We start from the raw sequence: 21,842 nt of genomic DNA, 5'->3' as shown, positions 1-21,842 counted from the left end.
CTACATCCCTCCACTTCCCCTGATCCCACCTCAGAAAGCAACCCGTCCAGACCAGGTGCCTTCTCCCCGGGAGTCCAGTCCTCTCCGAGTCCTTCTGCCAGAACACATACCTTATGGAGGACATTTCCCTCCTTCCTCTTGGCCACTGTGCCTCTAGACTGGAACAAGCCAATAACTCTGACACATGTGTGTGTCAGACCACAGGTTGTCCCTGTTGGTCTGTGGTTGATTCAGTTTTAACAATATGCACATCCTAAAAACAGAAGTATTGCTGATGACAATATGCTACCCAGCAGGATCACTGGGGACCATGGAACCCCTGGTTGGACTAAAGTGTAAGAGGAATAACTTTAATCAGAAATTTGGAATAGGAGCAGGCCTGGCCACACTTGGCTGGGAACCTGTCAGCTTGCACTCAGAGAACTGCTTCTCTTCTGGGGCCAGGTCTTAAAAGGGACACTGGCAAACGGGACCACATTCCAGGGAGAATGATAGAGTGTTAAGATAACTCAAAATAAAACACATGAGGCGTGCTTGTAAGAACATGAGGAAATTGAGTTCTTCAAGGGAAAATGCTAGAAAACCATCTTCTATTATCTAAGAGGGCATAAAATTTAAAAGTGATTAAACTTGCCCATTAAGGCCTGGAAGGATAGGATAGGACCAATGAGTCCATCCTTGGCAGGATACAGGCCAAGGCAGACTCAAGCTCAGCAGAAGGAGAATTTCACTTGCAGTCAGAGTGGACCACAGGCAGCCTAGACTGCTGTAGGAAGCATGGGCACCTTATCACAGGGGGTATTTAAAAAGAGGCTGGATGTTGGCTTGGACCAGGCTGTCGTACAAGGAACCTAAGCCTCATCGGGACTTTGGACTAGATGATCTTTCAGCCCCTCCTACTCAGAGTCTGTGTCCTGAAAGCAGTGGCAAGACAAGCCTCCTAATGCCATCAATGCCTGTGGCTCCCTTCTCAGGGAGGTGAGGGGCAGGTGGAGGAGGTGAGGGTGATGGAACCAGCCCAAAGCTCTCTACTGAGGGACATTCCTTCATCAGAAGCAAATGTGATACCATAAGACTCCAGCCACCTGGCTATGGCTGCCTGAACTAGCGGTGGGCAAGTACTATTGCAAGAAAGCTCTAGAAAAGCAGGAATTTGAACTGGAAGTTATAAAGAGAGGGCTGGTGGGTTGGGGACAGAAAGAGAAACTGAAGAAAATCCACAGAAAGTAGGCTACAAGCAAGGCCACGGGAGGCCACAGGGGTCCTGATGCAGCGGAGGTTGTGGGGCAGGACAGAGTTACAGATGTTCCAGCAGCGACACTGGGAGGAGGTGAGTGCAGTCTCCATAGTGACATGGAACGAAAGAGCCCCTGGGGCCAAGATATAGAGAGAAGGTAGACTATTGCTGCCCTGGGGTCCTCTGGTTCTGGCTCTTGTTCCTCTTCTGCCCTTGGTGGAGCCAAGTATGCCACTGTCCCTGGGTTCCACGAGAGTCCGGTTGTCCTTATAGCCAGGGACACCCATGGAAATATGGCCCTTACTTGAAGCAAACTGAGCGAGATCCTGTTTCTTGAAACTCAAAGAATTTAGAGGTCTCGGGGGGAAAGACACTGACCTCTTGGGTCTTGAAAAGAGTCTATGCAGTGGTACAGCTAGTGACAGGCTGGTAATCAGTAAACAACCAGAAAATGCAAATCCCCCTCTCAGATATTCATCTCTTCACGGACCCATCACCCACTCCCTACATCCTACCTGGGGTTGGCTGGGGGCCGACCATCCCTATTTTTCTTGTACATCAGCTTCTCTCCTGTCAAAATAACAGAGACTCCTGGAATGAGAAGGCAGTGCCCCAGGTGGGCAGGGGCCCATAAAGTAGACAGAATACTGGAGGCTTCAGCCAGGAGTTGGATCACAAATAGAATGCAGCCTCCCTCTGCGAAAGTGAGAGGCTATCTGAGGTGAGAGAACAGCCTCAGAATCCTCCAATCAATCATGGCCTGTTCTCTAAATGCCTGCAGCAAGAGCCAACAGCCCCGGAGGCCCGAGGCTGCGGAGGGAGGCTGGTGACCTCTCACTTGGGCCCCGGCCTTCAGCCAAACTTTGTCTGTAAGAGGACCTCAGCCTCATCGTAAGGATTCGTGAAAGTATTACTTATGAAGTCTTTTTTGACCCCTACCTTACGGAAGAGGGATCACTTTGCCTTTGCTACTGCAGTGCAACACTTCAGAGATGCACCCTGGGGAGCCCTGCAGTCTACCCACGGCGCTCCGTTCCCACTGCTCACTGCCCATACTGTTCTTATGATTGTTTTTTGAATATTGTTATTTTTTTAACAAGTCATTTCCCTTGAGAGGTAAGGGGCCTCATTATTTTTTTTTTTGGGGGGAAAGATTTGCCCTGAGCTAACATCTGTTGCCAATCTTCTTCTTTTTTTTCCCCCTCCCCAAAGCCCCAGTACATAGCTGTGCATCCTAGGTGTAAGTCCTTCTAGTTCTTCCATGTGAGCTGCCACTACAGCATGGCAACTGACAGATGGGTGGTGTGTTTCTGCGACCTCGAAGCAGACCTGGGCTGCTGAAGCAGTGAGTGCTGAACTTTACCCACGAGGCCATCAGAGCTGGCTCAGGGCCTCATCTTTTTTCTGTATCCCCAACATTTAGCCCAGTGCCTGGTATAGAATGGGGCTCAGTAAATGACTGATGAATGAATAACCGTCAGATAAAATAACCAAATTCAAGCTCCGTGAATTGCTACATTGGCTCTATGTTCATCCCAAATGCCTTTTCTGGGTCCTCACCACACCCCTAGGAAATAAGCATCCACTTGGAAACACAGTGCATATTTACACATTGCGGTTTCTATTTACTTAATTCCTCTTCTTGAGTTCCTCAGCGACGTCCACTTCTCCACCAAGCTCTAGGCCCCTGGGGACATGGACGCATCACCAAGCTTGCTTATTAAAGCTTCAAGGGATATAGTTGGAAGACGAGTCCTTAACCTTTGAGTTTTGTTAGGACATAAATTCTTAAAAAGGCACAAAGTAAGACCACTAAATCGTGCCCCACTAAACAGAGAGGGGGATGTTGATACTAAGATGTGATCCCTAAGGAGGATGATTGCAGAAGCACGTACTTCATATCTGTGAGACTGGGCCCAAAGCCCAGCTCCACTACGTGCTGTTAGTGTGACCGTGGACCAGTTTCTCAAGCTCTCAAAACCTTGGTTTCCTCATCTGTAAAAGCCACAATTTGGCACAGGCCTGCCACGGAATAAGCTCTGAATACATGTTGGCTGTTGCTTGTGGTTCTCCATAAGCTTATAGACAGAGAATTCAGAGATTTTAAACATCACCAAGTTATCGAGTTCTTCTGCACATGGTCAAAGGCGCTGTGAGAGGAGTAGGGGTAGAGGTGAGAAATCCAGAGGACACACCCTCCCTTCAACCAGAATTGCTCTGCATGCATCTGCGTGACTGACGGAGCTTTTATGGAGGATTCAGGGGAAAGGAAAAGACAGAGTTTTCACTGCCAAAATTCATCCAAACTGCAAACCGGTGCCAGGATCTCCTCTTCAACATCCTGGCCAAATGGTTGTCCTGTCTTTTCTTAAACACTTAAATTCTCTCTCTGAGGCCCCAAACTAATTTGCTTAGCAATTTTCTTACTCTTTAGAATATTCGGAAGCTCAAACAAATGGCTAAACAAGTTTTATTGCCTTGTAGAAGTCCCGCCAGACCTATTTTAATGAAAAGAGCATTGTTCAAAATTAATTAAAGTCCAATACTCTTGCAACGGTGCCACAATGGTCACTGAAAATGATTGTCTTCCATAGGTTATAAATGTCACTCAGCAATCTTGGCCACACTGTTCATTTGCTTAGCAAATCCTTTTGGTTACAGTGAGCATAAAGATAATTTTCAGCCTAGACCCTTGTGCAAATTACCACAAATTCTGAATCAATGGAGTTTGAAATCATAAGATTTCAGTGTTGCTATAATGATGTTTTCCCTTCTGCAGTTCTCGTAATTTTTCAAAGCATTTTCCTAGCTGATGTCTTACTTTTGCCAGCCCCTCCGCACTGAGAGGAGAATCAGATAAAATTCTACAGGTCAGCATGCTCTGTAAACTGCAAAGCTCCGAAAATGTTTGTAATTAATGAGTTATTAGGCTCCAGATCTGCCGACTCTGACTCACAGCCTGATCCTTAGGCCTTGCAGCGTCTCTCGCTCTGAGGGCTGGAAGATGACTCAGGTCAGAGCTGCCCAGCCACGTTAGAGAAATATCCCGGATCTGCACGGCTTTGTGTCTTCCAGGACAGAGGAGGACACCGGTGACTCCCAGGTGCTAATGCAGATGGGCACAGAAATGAAATGGGTGGGCAAGTGTGCAGTGCTGTCAGGGAGGGGTAACTGAAGAAGCCCTCATCGACAAGAAAACCTGCCCTTTGCTTTACAGCTACAACTGCTCTCTGCTCTGCTTGCTGTCCTCACCCATTTCCATTTTCAGGATCATAGCCATCTTTGAAGCCCAGGCCAACCAGATGCTATGCCACCTCCTTCAGGAGCCGATTCTGATCATCTCAAGTTCAAGTCATCCCTGTCTCTCCTCTGAGCTTGTCAAGGTCTTTGCCCGACTCCCCTGACCCTTCTTCTATATAGCCTTGTACTGCTGCTAGGAAACAAGGCTTTTCTTTCCCGGTAGTATAAGCAATCTGAGAGTGGGGCCATGCAATTTTTGTCTTACCTAGCACAATGCGTTGTGTAGAGCAGATTGTGGCAGATGTAGTCCCAACTACCCCTTCTCCCCTTTGTCCTTTTCATAAGTCTTGGCTGAGTACGTGGCTGCCTAGCTAGAGTGACATTTCCCAGATTCCTTTGCAGCTAGGCATGGCCCTATGAGGCTTCTGTCAAATGGGTAAGAGCAGAAGTGAGGTGAAATTCTACTTTACATTCCTAACGAGTGAGTAGCTGGTCCATTTTGTGCTTTCCCCTTCCCGTGGGCTGGGGAGCAGATGTAGCAGACAAGAATTGCACCCTGGGGGTGGCAGAGCAACAAGAGGGAAGGAACTTGGGTCGCTAGGAAAGCTCCCCCTTACCTGGACAGCTCATCCCAAACACTTAGGTGAAAGACAAATAACCTATTTTTCTTAAGCTATTCTATTTCAGGATCTCTGTATTAAAATTGCCTTGCCTAATTGCTAATCAGTGTACAGGTGCTCAATACAATTTTTTGTGTGGGAATGAATGGATGCATGGATAAACCAAGAAATAAATAAAATGAATGCATGAATAAGTAAATGACCTGTCGTCAGTTGTAGTTCTGCTTTAAGCAAAACCTGTCTAATTTTCCTAAAGGTGTCTCTGATTTTCCCGAAAGAGAAGGAGCCAGGGAAGAGTTTGGGGAAGAGAAGGAGGACCTGTGCTTCAGAGGGCGGGTCCCCGGAAGTCCAGTGATGGCTTTGCTACTGATTCACTTTTTGTATGATGTTAGGTTACTCCCCAGGGACCTGCTATCCGAAAATTCAGAAAGAACTTTTCTACTGTCAGGAGTTCAATTGAAATAACTTGAGCTGGCAATGTGCATGGACTATCAGATAGCAATAAAGGATGCTCAGTGAATCTATCCTTCTTATGACAATGTTCTTTAAGAAATTCAAAGAATTTTTTCTAATGTGCAACCAACTGCCTCTGTAAGGTGAAGCAGCATCATATGGTGGAGAAAGATAATATGTGCTCTACACTCCTCATAGGGTTACATGTAGTGTGAAGCAAACGAGATCAGGCGTGCAAACGTCAACTGGTAAGCCCAGTAATGGATGGCTGTGTTTTATCTGCCTGGCAACTTCCTTCCGTTATCTATCCATGTGATTCTGGCTGCTAATCACAGTCCCCTGTCCCAGGCCCAAATAGTGAGAAAGTGACCCAGGCCTGGCCAATCATAGTCTCTAATTTTTTGGTCACAGTGATTCATCCAAAGAGTGAACATGTGACCCAGGTTGAGCCATCAGAGCTCTTCCCTAGGAAGAGCTTGTATCTCTCCGTTCTCCCTGGGTTACCGGCTGGGGTGAAGTCAGCCTAGAGCTCTTTGCAGCCCTGGGTTCTGAACGGAGGAAGCAGAGTTCAGAGATGGAGAGGGAGGCTCTGACTGATGTCTGAGACCAGCTCCACTTCTGTCCTCCAGAATTACATGAACAAAAGATGTTTGTGACATAAAAAAACTCCCCCCTTCTTTTTTTTTAAAGCTGATTTAGTATCTTTTACCTGAAATCAAAATAATCCTAATAACATACTGTATACAAGTAATGTAACACCCAAGAGATTCGTTCAAATGGACTTTGAGAGCTTACTTAGAGATTCTAACCAGGGACAATGCCACTTCAGATTCTAACCAAGAATGGTCATCTTTTGTCTGGAAGAGTTATCCTTTTGACCAACCATGTGACATCTAAGGGGACATACACTTAGTGGTAAAGATGGAAGAGGAACTCAACCAGCCAGTGAGTCTAGTCTAGCTCACCCTGGTGACCAGGGTAATGATAGTTTTGCTTGAATATTTCCAAGGATGGGAGTGTCACCTTCTCACAAGGCAACCACCCTATTGCTGTATGTCATTGAGTCTTAGAAATAAAACCAAATCTGGTCCCTTTAGACTTTTCTTTGTTTTCCTTTTGTTCTCTGAAGATATACAGGATTTCAACCTGACCCCCATCCACACTCCCAACCTTCTAAGTGGATGGCTGTTCAGATATGTGAAGAGAGATAACATGTGTCCCTGAGTCTTTTCTTCTCTGGACTCTGAGCAATTTTGCTCAGGTGACAAAGCTGTTAAACTCTTTACCAACCTGACTTGTCTCTGTGGGTACTCGCCAATGAGCCAATATCCCTCTTCAGCCATGATATCCAGAACCAGAGTCAGAACTGCAGCCATGTTTGCCAGCGCAAAACCTACCACAATGATGACCACCCTTGATCTGGATCCGGACATTGTAGACATGCAACCTAAATTTATGTCTCTCTCTTTTTTTTAGTTCTTCTCAGACTGTTGACTCATATTGAGCTTAAAATAAACTAAAACCACTAATTCTTCTCTCTCATGAAGTGCTATTAACCTATATTTTGCTTTTGCGGCTTATTCTTGAAACCAAGTGAAAGAAGTTACATTGATTCTGATTTATTCATCGTCGTTCATCATTTTGTATTTTTAAAAATACTGAGCATGTGCACAAATATGTTTTCTACATTGCTCAGAGTTTAGTCATTTGCAAATTAGATAAGCTTTCCTCTTTGACTTTATTCAAATCATTGATTAAAATGTTGACTAGGATTGGCCCAAGAGCAAGAAACCCGGCTTCAGAAGGCCAGGGATTTTTTTCAGAGTGAATGCCTTCAGCCAACTATGAATCCGCCCACGGGTACACCGCGCAACCCACCTTCCTCCATCTGGTTTCCATCATGAGAAATTTGTCAAACTCCTGAGCTGACCTCATTAATGCACTAATGATAATTGTCCCTTAACATTGGAGAAAGGCCTGGACCAACGGGCCTGGGACAGGTTCATTTTGTGGGTAGGGGGAGAGGAGGAGCAGAATGGGCCCTGCAGAGAGAAGATTGGACCAGCACAGAAGCCCTGAGGGCTTAGGGGTGTGGAAGCTTTTGAAGGAGATGTGGAGGAAATGAGAATACAATTTCCTCCTGTGCCCTGTTCGCCCGGGCAAGTCTGGTAGGAATATATGCGAGATTTAACCACTCAGCACGCAGTATCTAGTCCTTAATGTTGACCACACTGTGGTACAAGCCTGGTGCTGCAAAGACAGGCCTACACTCCCAGACCCAGAATTGACAGATCCTCGTTATAAGGTTTTCAGGCACATTTTAATACTTTCCTACGCCCTAGAACCCTGGAACTTGGGTAGGTGAAAAATAGTCCTAAACATCCTAAGAGCTGCGGTGTGGGGCTCAGCCAAGTGTATTTCTGGGGAAGGTTACACAGGACCCGCAATAGAGTGGCAGGGTCAAAGCTCTGAGGGAGGAGGCAGGGGCGTCAGGAAACCCTGGGGAAATACTCCGCGGGACTGCTGAGTCCAAAGGGGCTGTCGAGGCTTCCATGGGGGCTTCTCACCATTGGAATCTGGACTGAGGTTTGGGTGTTTATATCTTTCACGTTGAAATTTGTGAGCAGATAGCATTTGAGAATTCTATTACTTTCATAGGGCTGCTGTAACAAATTACCGCCAACTGGATGAGTTAAAACAATAGAAATGTACTCTCTCAAGTTCTGGAGGCAGAAGTCCACAATCGTGCTGTCAGTGGGGCCACACTTCCTTCCGAGGCTCTGGGAGGGAATCCACTCCATGACTCTCTCTTCCTTTCTAGTGGCTGCCGACACTCCTTGGTTTGTAACCACATCAGTCCAATCTCTGCCTCTGTCTTCACACCGCCTTCTCCTCTCAGCATCGTCTTCTCTTCTGTCTGTTTCAAACCTCTCTCTGCCCTTCTAATAATAAGGACACAGGTCATCTAATTTAAAGCCCACTGGATAATCCAGGGAGATGTCATCTCAAGATTCTTAATTGAATTATGTCTGCAAAGACCCTTTTTCCAGATCAAGTAACATGCACAGATTCTGGGGATCAGGATGCAGACATATATTTGGGGGGCCCTCATTCAATGCGCTGTAAGAATCCATCTCAATTTTCTTTGGCTAGTACCAGTCACTCTCTCATCTTGACCCTGAGCAGAGCTTTTGCTGCCAAAAGCAATGAAGAGTTGCAATTGGAAAGGAAGAGTATGTAATATTACCACCTACGGATGGAAACATAGCACAATGTTTACTGGGATCTGGAGAAAGAACACATATACAAAGGAAACATTTTATTTTAAGCCCCCAACACCAAACACCATCTTACTCTCCTTAGATATATAACCAACCAGAGTGACTAAAAGTACAATTTGGGTGTGTGTGCATGTATGAGTCTTGTGTTTTAAAAAGTCATTTGAGAGGCTGGCCCAGTGGTGCAGTGGTTAAGTTCGCACTTTCCACTTCGGCGGTGCCAGTTCGGATCCCACGTGCGGACATGGCACTGTTTGGCAAGCCATGCTATGGAAGGTGTCCCACATATAAAGTAGAGGAAGGTGGGCATGGATATTAGCTCAGGGCCAGTCTTCCTCAGCAAAAAGAGGAAGATTGGCAGCAGATGTTAGCTCCGGGGCTAATCTTCCTTAAAAAAAAAGTCATTTGATTGGGATACATTATTATTTTTGCTTGTTAATTTTGCTTTTATCTAATAGTTTGAAGACCCCTTTCCATCTAACATGAGATCACTGCATCCTGCCCTGGTTCCCCACTTGTACTTGATTCCTGCACCAACTCCAGCTCTTTGTGGCCAGCAAGGAGACGATTCAGGGGCGTCTTCATCCTGTGCCTCAACTGGACTCTCCTTCCCATGTTTGCCCCGTTCCTAGTAGCTGCTCTCACCTGTTACAATAATCCCTGGGTGGCTGCTGCTGGATAGGCTAGCACGCGGGCACAGGGTCAGGGAGTGTGATAGCAATAACATAGGGCCGCTGCTTGGGCAGTTACGAGCTAAATTCATTCATTCAAGTAGACCTCTCTGAGTGCCAGTTACGTGCGAGACACCGTGCTAGGTCTTAGGAGATGGGGCATGTAAAGATGATGCCACCTCAAAAGCACTTAAAGCAGTTTCATAACATCCCATCTTTCAGACTGAGAATTTTGAATCCAAAGTAAAGAAGACAAAGTTACGTCAGTAGAGTGGAACTGTCAGTACCCACGGAACGCTGCAAATGCCTTATTCTTTTAATTCTTTACAAGCAGCATTCACACACATCCTCTCACTAGAATTAAAGGCATCACCCTACTGAGGCTGGTAGCCTCTCACAGTTTCCAGAGGAGGAAACTGAGGCTCAGGTGGTAAACTGGTTGGCCCCAGGTTCCCAGCCAGTAGGTGGCAGAGCTGGGGTCAATTTCCTCCACAAGGTCTGGGGCTCTTTCCACTCTGCCGTGACAGAGTTTGTCTTGACTCTTGCCTGCCTCCACTTCCGAGCTGTTTCCAGCCCCTCTCCTGTCTCCTCAGTGCCCCTGGGACCCTGTGCCCTTAGGGTTCCTTCTGGCCTCCCCTCCCTGAGATATTGCCAGGGCTCCTTCATCTTCATCCAGGAGCTTCTCAGTTCCCTAGTTTGATTAATTATGCTAATGGGTGAAAATAGGTCAAACACAGCAAATTTCCAATCCTATTTTAAGCTTTGGGGAGAAGAAGCTTTAATGGAAAATGAATACAAAGACTATTTAGTGGACGTGCTGGCTGAAGGATAAACTACTTTCATCATCAGGCAAACATTTACCCAGCTCTTATCATCCGGAGGAAACGAGCTGGGAAGGAGATGAGCCGGGAAGGAGATGGGAGGGTGTGGGGTCGTGGATCCCCAGTGTCAGGGAGCAGAGGCCGGGAGGTGGGAGCCAGCGGGAGCTCCGTTTGAGTCCTTGTTGTGAGATACTGGGCAAGCGACAAGCTCTCTGAGCACAGTGTCCTGTGAAATAGAGATAAAAATATCGATACAAGGTTCTCATGAGGATTCCATGGGCTAAAGTATATAGACATGCCTGGGAGAGGTTAGGAGTTTCATTCTTAATATGTTAGTCCCTTTCCTTTTGAGAGCTTACATCCCCGTCAGGAGGTAAAGTCACTAACATGAATTGCTGTGTGGTTAACGACACTCCAACAGCCTCGCCATTCCGGAAACTTGCAAAAAGCCACATACACTGGGGAGGTGGTGAAAGGACAGAACACAGGTGAGAAGGTGGGGCACAGGTGAGAAGACAGGAGTGCAGGTGAGAGAAGGGACACAGGGGAGAGAGCATGGGGCAGAGGAGAAAGTCGGGGCACAGGTGAGAAGATACAGGCGCAGGAGAGAGGGCAAGGGCACAGGGGTGCAGGGGCGAAGGCAGGGACACAGGGATGAAGGCAGGGTCACGGAGAGAGGGCAGGGGCACAGGGATGAAGGCAGGGACACAGGGGAGAGGGCAGGGGTGCAGGGGAGAGGGCAGGGGTGCAGGGGAGAGGGCAGGGACACAGGGATGAAGGCAGGGACACAGGGGAGAGGGCAGGGGTGCAGGGGAGAGGGCAGGGGTGCAGGGGAGAGGGCAGGGACACAGGGATGAAGGCAGGGACACAGGGGAGAGGGCAGGGGTGCAGGGGAGAGGGCAGGGACACAGGGATGAAGGCAGGGACACAGGGGAGAGGGCAGGGGTGCAGGGGAGAGGACAAGGACACAAGTCCAAAGCCGGTGGATGGGGTCGTAACGGGGCTTGAGGGCAGAGAAGGAGCGTGCTACGGGTGTTCGTGAATGGGCTCTCCTCCTTGGGAGGCTTCCTGTCTTCCTTTCACTGTTTAAAAACATGCTTGACTTACAAAAATGATACGTACTTGTAAAAATAAAAATTTCAAGCAACGCAAAATTTTATAAATTCTTTACAAAATGTACTTAAGTCGCCTCTCTCACTCTCCCGGCCCAGCAGCCAGCACTAAGCCTTGTGAACCATTTGACATCGTCCTTCCACACCTTCGCTCACGCCCCATTGAACCTATCCTGGATATACTGCTTTTGATTTTAAAACAATGACTTAAAAAACAAAACAAAACAAAAAACAACGGTTTCCCCTACCAATTGTTCTGCAACTTGCTTTTTTTGTTGTTTTTTACTTAAACTCTATCCCAGCCAACTTTCCATGTCGGTAAACACAGCTCCACTGCATTGTTTCGAAGACTTCCATGGTATTGCATCACACCCATACATGGTGATTTAACTTGTTCTCAGTAAATTTTCTCCAGTTGTTCACTATTATAAACAACGGTGCAATTTGTTCATTGTCAACAAATAGGGAGTAAGCAGCTAGTGTGCACCAGGCCCCAGGCTGTGCGCTAGAGACGCAACAGTGAATAAGAAAGGCCACGTTCCCCGTGCCCAAGGAGCTTACAGGCTAGTGGGGGAAGAAGCCCCCAGTGCAGAATCGTAACCATGACTCTCAGGGATGCAGACAGGAGGGCGACCTCATCGGTACGTGAAGCAGGCTTCCACAGGGATGATGCTGAGGCAGCAGCAGTCAGCCGAATGAAGGAGTGTTCCAGGTCTTCTGTGCAGAGAGAAGAGTTCCTGAGAGCCCCTTGGTGGAAGAGGCAGAGTGTGCTGGACTGTAGGCAGACAAGGTGGCTGGAGCACAGAGAACCCGGCGTGGAGAGGTGGGGGGCAGGGCTGGACCAGCAGGGCCCCTGGACCAGCTGGAGGAGTTCCCTTTTATGCTAAGAGCTGTGCAAAGCCAGAGCAGAGTTTCATCCGCAGGGCAGTGCCACCAAATGTCCTTGTGATAAGCTTATTCCCACTGCAGAGGGGAGAAGAGAGGGCAGGGGAAGCAGAGCGAGGCAGGAGGACCCGCCAGGAGGAATTTGTCAAGCCAGAGGGGATGGGAGCTTGGAGCACGGTGGTGGCCACGGAGGTGGAGAGAAGTGGAAATTTTTAGAAATATTAAGGAAATAAATAAGGCTAATGGGGTTTTGGTGGCAGATTGATCATGGGAGGGTGAGATATAAGAGTGACTCCTTGATTTCTGGCTTGTGCAATTTGCACAGTGAAGATGCTGTTAATTGAGATAAGGAACAGTGGAAAAGAAACCAGGGAAAGACAAGAGGGGAGGGAGAAAGGAGAGGTCAGGACAGGACTGCCTTTTTTGGTTAGACTTTTGCAATCGCTCTCCTTACTAGATACACCCAGTCGCAGAAGCTATCTCAGTTTAACACAGTTGTTCTCTGTAAGTCTGCTTGCCTGCTTTTAGACTCCTCGACAGTGGGATCCACACCTTTAATCTTCAAATCCTCGGTGCCCAGCATAAAGTCTATGATGAGTGTATTAGTTTCCTAGAGCTGACGTAACAAATTACCAAAAGCTGGGAGGCTTAAAACAACAAAACGTATTCTCGCAGTGCTAGAGGCCAGAAGTCCAAAATCAAGGTGTGGCGGGGCCACATTCCCTCTGAAGCCTCTAGGAGAGGATCCTTCTTGGCCTCTTCCAGCTTCTGGGAGCTCCAGGCCTTCCTTGGCTTGGGCAGAGTGACTCCGATCTCTGCCTCTGTCTTCTCTGTCTCTGCCTGTCTCCCTCTACCTTCCTCTCATAAGAACATGTTATTGGGCTTCAGGATGTTTGAAGCTCAATAAACTCGAAATCCAGGATGATCTCACCTCAAGATCCTTAACCTAATTACGTCTTCCAAGGCCCTTTTTCCATTGCTTATTCTAAGAATAAGATCCCCAGATCTTATTCTTAAAACACACTGAAACCTGCTGGTGGGAATGTAAAATGGTACAACCACTATGGCAGTTTCTTAAAAAGTTAAACCTATACCTACCGGCTAATCCAGCCGTTCCACTTCTATGAATTTATCTAAGAGGAAAGAAAGCACGTGTCCACACAAAGACTTGTATGCAAATGCTCATAGCAGCTTTATTTGTAAGAGTCAAAAACTGGAAACAACCCAGACGTCCACCAACAGGTGAATGGATAAAGAAATTGTGGTGTATCCATACAATGGAATCCTACTCAGCAATAAAAAGGAATGAAGTACACAGCAACATAGGTGAATCTCAAAATAACTATACAGAGTGAAGGAAGCCAGACAAAAAAAAGAATACATACTAAATAATGCTGTTTACATAAAACTCTAGAAAATGCAAACTGATCTATAGTGACAGAAAGCAGATCAATGATTACTTGGGGATGGGCTGGGCTGGAGGGAGAGACCAGAAAGGGACACAAGGAAACACTTGGGGGTGATGGATGTGTTCACCACCTTGATCATGGTGATGTTTATACATGTGTAAAAACTTACCAAGTTGTACACTTTAAATATATGCAGTTTGTTGTATATCAATTATACCTCAATAAAACTATTATTTAAAAACCCATTGGAGAAATTTTAATTAAGATAGAGGCATGATCAGATTTTCAAAGATCCTCCAGTTGTACAGAAATGGGGAAGACATTAGAGGTAGGGAACCCAGCTAAGGCATAATTACATGTATAGTTAGGTAAGAGAGGAAGTGCTGATTCATTCATTTTAATTGCTGTGTAGTATTCCATTGTGGAAATATACTGTAATTTATTTACCCATCTACCCGTTGAAGGTCATTTAGGTTGTTTTCAATCATTTAGTATTACAAAAATGCCTTAATGAGCAGTCTTGTAAGTTTCTCCGAGTTCTCACATGATCGTTTCTGTAACGAAAAACGCAGGTGGAATTGTTGAGTCAGAGTCTGAATACCTTCAAGTTTACTAAGTATTACCATATTGCGCTCTCCAAAGTCATTGCAAAAGTAGTCACTTCTGTCAGTATTTAATGAAAGTCCCCATTGTTCTACATTCTCATCAACACTTGGCATTATCAAAATTTTTAAATGTTGATGGGTGTAAAATGGTATCTCACTGTTTTTCCAATCTGCATTTCCAGGATTATTAGTGAGGTTGTGCATCTTTTCTTATTTCTCTTGGCCATTGAGGTTCCTTCCTCTGTGAATTCTGTACATATCCTTGGCTTGTTTTTTGCTGAGCCATTTCTCTTACTTTTATTGATCTCTAGTTCACCTTATAGTCTCATACTCTAATTCTTTGTCAGCTGTATGCTTTTCCAAAAATCTCCCAATCTGTGGCTTATTTTTCACTTTGTTTTATAGTACCCTTTGTTATACAGTACATTTGTTTCCTAATGCTTCTGTAACAAATTACCACAAATTTAGTGGCTTAAAACAATAAATTTATTATCTTATAGTCCAGAGATCAGAAGACCAAAGTGGCTTTCACTGACTAAAATCAGTGTGTCAGCTGGGCTGCATTCCTCCTGCAGGCTCTGGGGGAGGACCTGTTTCCTTGCCTTTTCTGGGTTCTAGAGCCTACCTACATTTCTTGGCTTCCTCCTTCTGCAAAGCCAGCTACGTAGAATCTTCAACTCTCTCCCTTACTTTGACGCTCCTATGTCCCTCTTACAAGGACTGTAGGTCAACCCAATTTATTAGTCCACTTTCCCTACTAATCTGCTAAGCCATCTTTATCAGAGAGCAAGCTTTCATAAATGTATGGGTTTGTTTCCAAGTTCTTTGTTCTTTTAATTATCTACTCCCTTGCTTCTCAAAGTGTGGTCCATGGACCAGCAGTATCAGCATTACCTTGTAGCTTGTTCGAAATGCAGAATCTCAAGCCCCATCCCAGATCTTCTCAATAGGATCTGCGATTAACAAGATCCCCAGGGGATTCCTATGAGCATGAAAGTTTGAGAAGCATGAGTCTACTCCATGCTTTTGAAATCTTAATTTCTTTCGCTTTATTTCAAGTATTGATATCTGGTAAGTCAAGGTCCCCTCTTTGTTGTTCCTCATGTTGAATTAATAGTTTAATCTGGAGAGGATTGGAAATTTCATGATAATTGAAATCAATGCATAAGCTTCTCATTTTCCACTTATTCAGGTCTTCTTTAATGTTTTTCAGTAAACTGTAGTAATATTTTCCATAAAGGTTTTGTATATTCTTTTTGTGGGTTTTGTACCTAGGAAACTTACATGCTTTGTTGCTATTGAAAATGGTATTTTTTATTACCTTTTCTAATTGTTGTAGATATATTGGAAGGCAATTTGTATTTGCAAATTGATCTAGCAACTTTGCAGAACATTTTTTTGTTAGTGCTAATAGTATTTCTACAGATTCTCCTGTTTTTTCTTTTTTGTAGATAATATGGCCTGTGAATAATAATAGCTTTGTTTCTTCCTTCCTTGTCTTCTCAACTTTTATTTATTTTCCTTGGATTAATCCCCCAGCTCTGATTTCCAGTATAATGTTGAGCAGAAGTAGTGATGCTGTGATGGTCTTGATCCTGAATTTAAAGGAGATCACTGAAATCTCCAACATAAATTAGATATTTATAGTTATTTTTTGATGGATACACTTTAAAAGCTTAAAGAAGTGTTCTTCATTTTCTAGTTTGCTAAGATTTAAAAAAAATAATAGATATCAAATTTTATCAAGCGCTTTTCATGTGTCTACTGAACTGCCCAGTAGGTGTATAAAAAGGAATGCAAGGCAATCCCCAGAAATGGTAATGATGTTAGAGTGGAAGAGTTCTAAGGGATTATTTTCATCTACTTTCCTATCTGTTTGTAATATTATTATATTGCTTCCTTATTTTAAATACTTCATTCTTCAGGGGACCCAATAGTAGTGTTGCAGGATCCAAATGAAATATATTTTTCTGTTCCTTTTCAGAAGACTCACAATATTGACCTGTTCAGTGATGTTGAGGGAAGACTGGCCATAAAAATTCAGATCATGTAAGCACTCATATATTTAAAAAGTACTTATTGAACACTTATCATATTTCAGACATGCTAGAAGCAAGGATTAAAAAAAAAAAACAAATAAGATTGGGCTCTTTTCTCAGAGAGTAAGCATTGTCCAGTGTCTAAATTCCCAGGGTCAGGTTAACTTTTTACAAGCAGTTAATCTTGGGTAAATTACTCACTTACGCTCTTTGAGCTTCAATTATCTCATTCGTAAAATGGATATAACAATAGAATGTTCTAATGGATTTTGCATGATTAAGACGCTTTGGGTTATAAATAATTCAATTTAAACAATAAGGGAAATATATCCCTTCACATAAAAAGACGTCCTGATACCCCTGGGTTGGTTATCTCAGTAATCAATGACACGATCAAAGACTCAATTACCTTCCATTTCTTGCTTCTGACATTTTCTTTATGTCTCCTTGTTCTCAGGCTAATTCCTCTCTTAACTGCAAAATGGTTGCCAAAGCTTCTGGCATCCAGAAACTATTGAGAAACACCTCCTCTTTCCTCCACTCATTAGACTTCTCTTCCTATCTCATTGGCCAGAGTTTTATTACATGTCCATGCTGAAACGAATCGCTCGAAGAGAAAAGGGATCATAGTAATTGGTTTAGACCAGTTGGGATACAGCTTTCCTTGAGTTACTAGGTGGAGGAGTAGAGACCCAAACAAAATTAGGGCTCTGCCAGCCATGAAGGAAGGAATGGTTGTTTGGTAGGCAATGGGAGAATCTCCTACAGGGCTCTCGTAAACCTGTAATGAGATGATTTGTGCAAAGCTCTTGGAATGGTACTGGGTGCATAGTAAGCACTCCAATCAAAGTTAGCTAGAAATATTTATCATGTACTTTACAATTAAGTTATAAATCTAGGCAAGTCTTAAAAAAAAGTCATATTTTTCTTATGGTGTCCAGTGTTAGACAAGGTAACCATAGGAGCACAAGGGAGCCCCTAACCTGGTTTGGAGAGAGGCATTGAAGGGTGAGGAGGGGTGGGAGAGTCCATCAGGAAAGGCAGAAAGAGATGGCCTTGAGTTGAATCTTGAAAGACATATAGGAGTGAGCAGACTTAAAAATGAAAAAAGATGGAGTAGGCCTGGGGCATGGGGCTAGAGACTTACCGGTCCTCCATGCACTGGAAAACGTCTGGGGAGGAGGAGAAGGGACTGGAAAGGAGGAGGCTGAGAAAACCTTTGCGACTAGGTGTGCCCAGAGTGCAGGGTGATGTCAAAAAGTTAAATGTCTTAAACAAACTGATCTCGAGCACATGTCAAAGTTTATTATCTTGCTAGCAAAGAAACCAGAAAGCTGAAAAAAGAGTGTGCTGGTTCAGAGAGGAGTTATATAGCCGGGGGAAAAAAATCTTGCATAAGTTGCTAGTTTTTAAAATGAGAAAGATTGCAAGGTCATTTCACAAGATCATAACAATATCAAGTGCATATTGGTTGTACCAAAGGGCAGTTGTAACAAAACAATCTTAAGATGTCAGGTATGATGACCAGCAGTCAAAAGAGAGAGAGAAAAAAAGACCTGGCACATTTAAGAAGCAAATGGTAAGTGTTCATTTCTTTCTGCATTTGGAATAGTCAGCTTACATCCCCAGCATTAGCGTCTGATGGGGCCAACCAACAGGTAAGCAGGAAACAGAGTCAGCTATTCAGGGCCGTGAGCAGAAGCATGGTGCGAAGGGAAGGTCAAAGTGGGACTTCAAGTTCTTATTTTAAACAGTCATCCCTGATGACTTCATTTGAGCTACAAAGATGCAAAAACAGCTTGCCCACTGCTTAGTTTTGGATAACACTTTTTCCCACTGGAAATGAAAAGCGGTCTACTGCAATGCTGGGAGAGCAGGCTCACTCTCTGGGATCTGGTCCCCTTCTCCAGGGCCTGGGAAGTCCTATCATAACACCCGGAAGGAAGACAAACTGAGACAAACAACATGCCCAGTGGTGCAGTTTCTGTGTGCTTTTAAACACCTGCATGAAGAAATCTTGTGTGCTGACTGTCTTCACTAGGAACCTGAAATGACAGTTCTATCTTAAATGACCAGTTTTGTCAAGTCGAGACCAGGACTGTGGCCGGCCCCGTCCAGGATCAGAGACTGCGGATTCCTCACTAATTTCCTGCAGTCCAGCCCCGTCCAAGGGCAGCAGGAACCAGAAAGCACCAGGATGTGACAGCATCTACCTGAGGTTCGGTTTGCTCCGGGCCAGAAAGGGCAGCTCCTTCTGAACGCTCTCCAAGGAGGCATGACTTGCCAAGACAGAGTGTTCCAATTCTGCTACACCCAGAAGACATAAAACAACCAGTATGTTTGAGGGAAGCAGCAATCGAGGGTGGGAAAGTAAATAATTTTATACTCCCTTGGTTGGGTGGAAGTTGAGAAAGAGGTGAGAATGCCTGCCAGGCCTTCCGTGGAGCTGTGGGCCTCGGCCAGCCCTCTGTCCTCACCTCCACTGTGGGCTGGGCTTCATCCCTCACATTCTGGCACACAGTCAGCTGCCCCCCCAGGCTTCTGGAGGGCACCGTCCTCTGTGTAAAAGGCCTGCTGTGGTGCTGACCAGGGACTCGGACAAAGCCTGGGGAAGAACTCTTCCCTCTCATCATCCTACCCCCACCCCTTAAACCTGTATCTTTTGACCAAAAGGTCAGAGTGAAAATAAAGGTCAGAAGAAAGTAAACTGTGTGGCTGAGGAGTTATTCCTGTCCTCTCCTGCCATCCCTTTCTTACATCTCACCCTTGGGCAGCAGCATTCTCTTCCGGCAGCCCACACCTAGCATGTTGTTTCTCTCCTCTGGGCCTCTGTCCGCGCTGAGTCCCTTCAGCCTGCGACATTCTGTTGAACTGTTATGAAAGCTAGAACAGGTGCTGCTCCCAGGCGCCATAGCATCCTGAGTTCCCTTCACATGAAACACTTACCACTCTGTGCAGAAGGCACTGATTATCTGTCTCCTCCACCATCCTGTGGTTTCTCAAGGGCAGGGACTGAGTCCTCCGCGTGCTTGTACTCCAGTACCCAGCATAGTACCTGCACAGAGTAGGCCCTCAAAAACACTCTCCTTAGAGTAACTGGACATCAGAGGAGGACATCAGAGGAGGGAGCTGACTCAAGCTGCCAGGGTTGCCCCTAGGGCCCAGGCCCTGCCCACCTGTCTCCCCCTTCATGCCTGGAGCTGGGCGGAGCAGATCAGGGAGGAACCGGAGCCAGGTTCAGAAGGGCAGGCCTTTCCCTCCCCCTCAGCTGCTGAATAGCAACGTAAAAAGATTCTCTCTTTACACAAGTGCCGACTACAAATGCTGGGCAAAGCTCTGCATTCCTCCTATTGTTGGGATTTTCCTGTTTCTGCCCCTGAAGATGCCACTTGGGAGAAGGAGGGCTCTTGAGCAGACGAAGTCCTGAACACAAAGGACTCCTTCCAGCCTTGGCTGCGGTTCTGCTCTGGGTGATGTATTTATCTGAACTTCTTTAGCAAATTACACCTTCCAGAGGCCTGCGGACTTGCAGCCAAGGGTGATTTCCCCGGGGAAAGAAAGCACCTTACAGAGTCAGTAGGAAGGCTGTGTTCCCTGAGTGGAAAGACACTTTTAAGCACAGCTGATGTTTTATTCTGTCAAGGAAGTAAAAGCTTCTGTATACAAAAGGGCCCAGAAGGGAGGAAGAAGTAACCCTGAACTTGAAAAAAGAAACACAAAATCTCTAGAGTTTACAGATCCTGGTTATCTCCCAAGCCAGCTCCAGTTCTAAGCAAGGCCAAATGTGTAAGTTCTGCCCATTGCTTCTCCTCTCAGTAGCTATATGCTTTCTGTGACTACAGAAAGGTCCAACGTGTGTTATCTTTCCCCTCCCTCACTCCTTTCTTTCAAACTGTCTCCTCCCTCCCTTTTTGTCATCACTCCTCTCTCCATTTATTCTTTCTTTATAATCTTTCCCTCTCTCTCTTGAGCTTGCACACACATGCACACACATGCACACACATACACACACCCACAGCTTCCCTATGAAATGCCCTCACGTCACATTCCCATTTCTCCTCTATCCTTCCCACCCACACCATCTCTGGACCCCCAAGTCACCCTCCCCCACCACACAATCTCTGAGCCTTACCTTCTCACCCGCCCCCCCACCCCCGGTCTGCTAGCTCGCTAAAAACATTTAGCTGAATTCCTGTCCAATTCAACTTACATTCATGTGAAAAGTTATTAAGCATCTACTATATATAAGGCCCTGCACTAAGGGCTGAGGTTTCAAAGATGGGTAACATGTTAAAGTTTATTTGGGAAGACAGATGTGAACAAATACTTTGGATGCAGTAGGTTAGGTTATAAGATAGAGATGGTCACAGATCTTGAGTGCCCCAAGTGGGTGCCTACCCTGAAAGTTAAGAGAAAGCTTCCAAGAGAAGTTGATGCCAGGTGAAGATAGGTGGAAAGGAAATTCCAAAAAGAGTCAGCAACATAAACAAAGGCACAGAGACAGGAAACTGTGTGGCGTCTGAGAGGAGCTGCCAGGGAGCAGTCTGAAATTGTCACGTGGGATGTTATAGGAGATGAGCCTGATGAAGTACTAGGAGAAGGTTCTAGAAGGCTCTTTAAGCCAGGCGAAGCATTATACTTGTTCTGTACAAGATGGGGAACCCATGAATGCCTTCAAGCAAGGAAATCACATGATATTGTTGGCTGCTGAGTAGAAGGTGGACCCACCAGTGGTCAGACTGGAGGCAGGGAGCAGTGCTAGGAGGTGTTTCTCGTACTCCACTTCAGAAATGACGAGGGCATGGACTAGGTCAGGGGTGGTAAGGACAGAGAGGAAGCAATAGATTTGAGATATAACTGGTTAAAAGAAAAATCATTGCTATTTGGTGGCTCACTGGAGTGAGGAGTAAGCGGGACAGAGTGTGGGTGGTGTGCAGGTTTGTGGCCCAAGTCACTGAGGAGAAGGAGCAGCGCCTTTAATGGTGCCTGGATGATCAGGGGTGGAGTTCTGATTTCCAGGGCAAGAGTAAGACTGTCAGAGGCTCTAAGCACTGAAAAGATTGTGTTGTCCTTCCTGTGTACATATCAAAATAAAATCAGTGCTAACCTGTAATTGTAATAAAGGTCAACAGAATTTTGATTTTTCCCAAGATATCATCAATTTAAATATATGTTTTAATATACATATGTATTCATACACATGCATGCATGCATACATACGTATATTCTTTCATGACCTTCTTTCTTCACAGCTCCTTTGCTCTGTGGCGCCCTCTGCACCTGTTTTGTCTGTTGGTGACAGTGGTTTGTGGAGTGAACGGGACAGCGTGAAGAGTCAGTCTGGCTCAGAAGCTCAGATGAGGAGGGAAGGAGAGAAAGAAGAGAATCCAAGATGAGGGGAAATTTGTTTTAGGGGAAGAAATGTGATTATGCTTATAGGCTGAGGGGGGAAACAAGAAAAGAGGGTGATAG

At 45.4% G+C, this 21,842-nt stretch overlaps 1 long non-coding RNA gene across 3 annotated transcripts; it reads right to left on the bottom strand.

Moving 5' to 3' along the window:
- Nucleotides 1-7,271: 7,271 nt before the first annotated feature.
- LOC111773543 (uncharacterized) lies at nucleotides 7,272-19,916 on the bottom strand. Of its 3 annotated transcripts, none has more exons than XR_011438738.1 (3): nucleotides 19,317-19,916; nucleotides 11,994-18,677; nucleotides 7,272-10,546 (listed from the first exon to the last, which is right to left on the bottom strand). It is a non-coding gene; the product is annotated as an uncharacterized lncRNA (long non-coding RNA). The 3 variants fall into 3 exon arrangements; XR_011438739.1 differs by having other exon boundaries at nucleotides 11,994-18,674; XR_011438737.1 differs by lacking the exon at nucleotides 19,317-19,916 and having other exon boundaries at nucleotides 11,994-19,305.
- Between the last annotated feature and the right edge of the window lie 1,926 nt (nucleotides 19,917-21,842).

This window comes from Equus caballus, chromosome 5 (assembly GCF_041296265.1).
Source record: "Equus caballus isolate H_3958 breed thoroughbred chromosome 5, TB-T2T, whole genome shotgun sequence".
NCBI lineage: Eukaryota > Metazoa > Chordata > Mammalia > Perissodactyla > Equidae > Equus > Equus caballus.
This window is presented reverse-complemented; position numbering and strand designations above follow the sequence as displayed.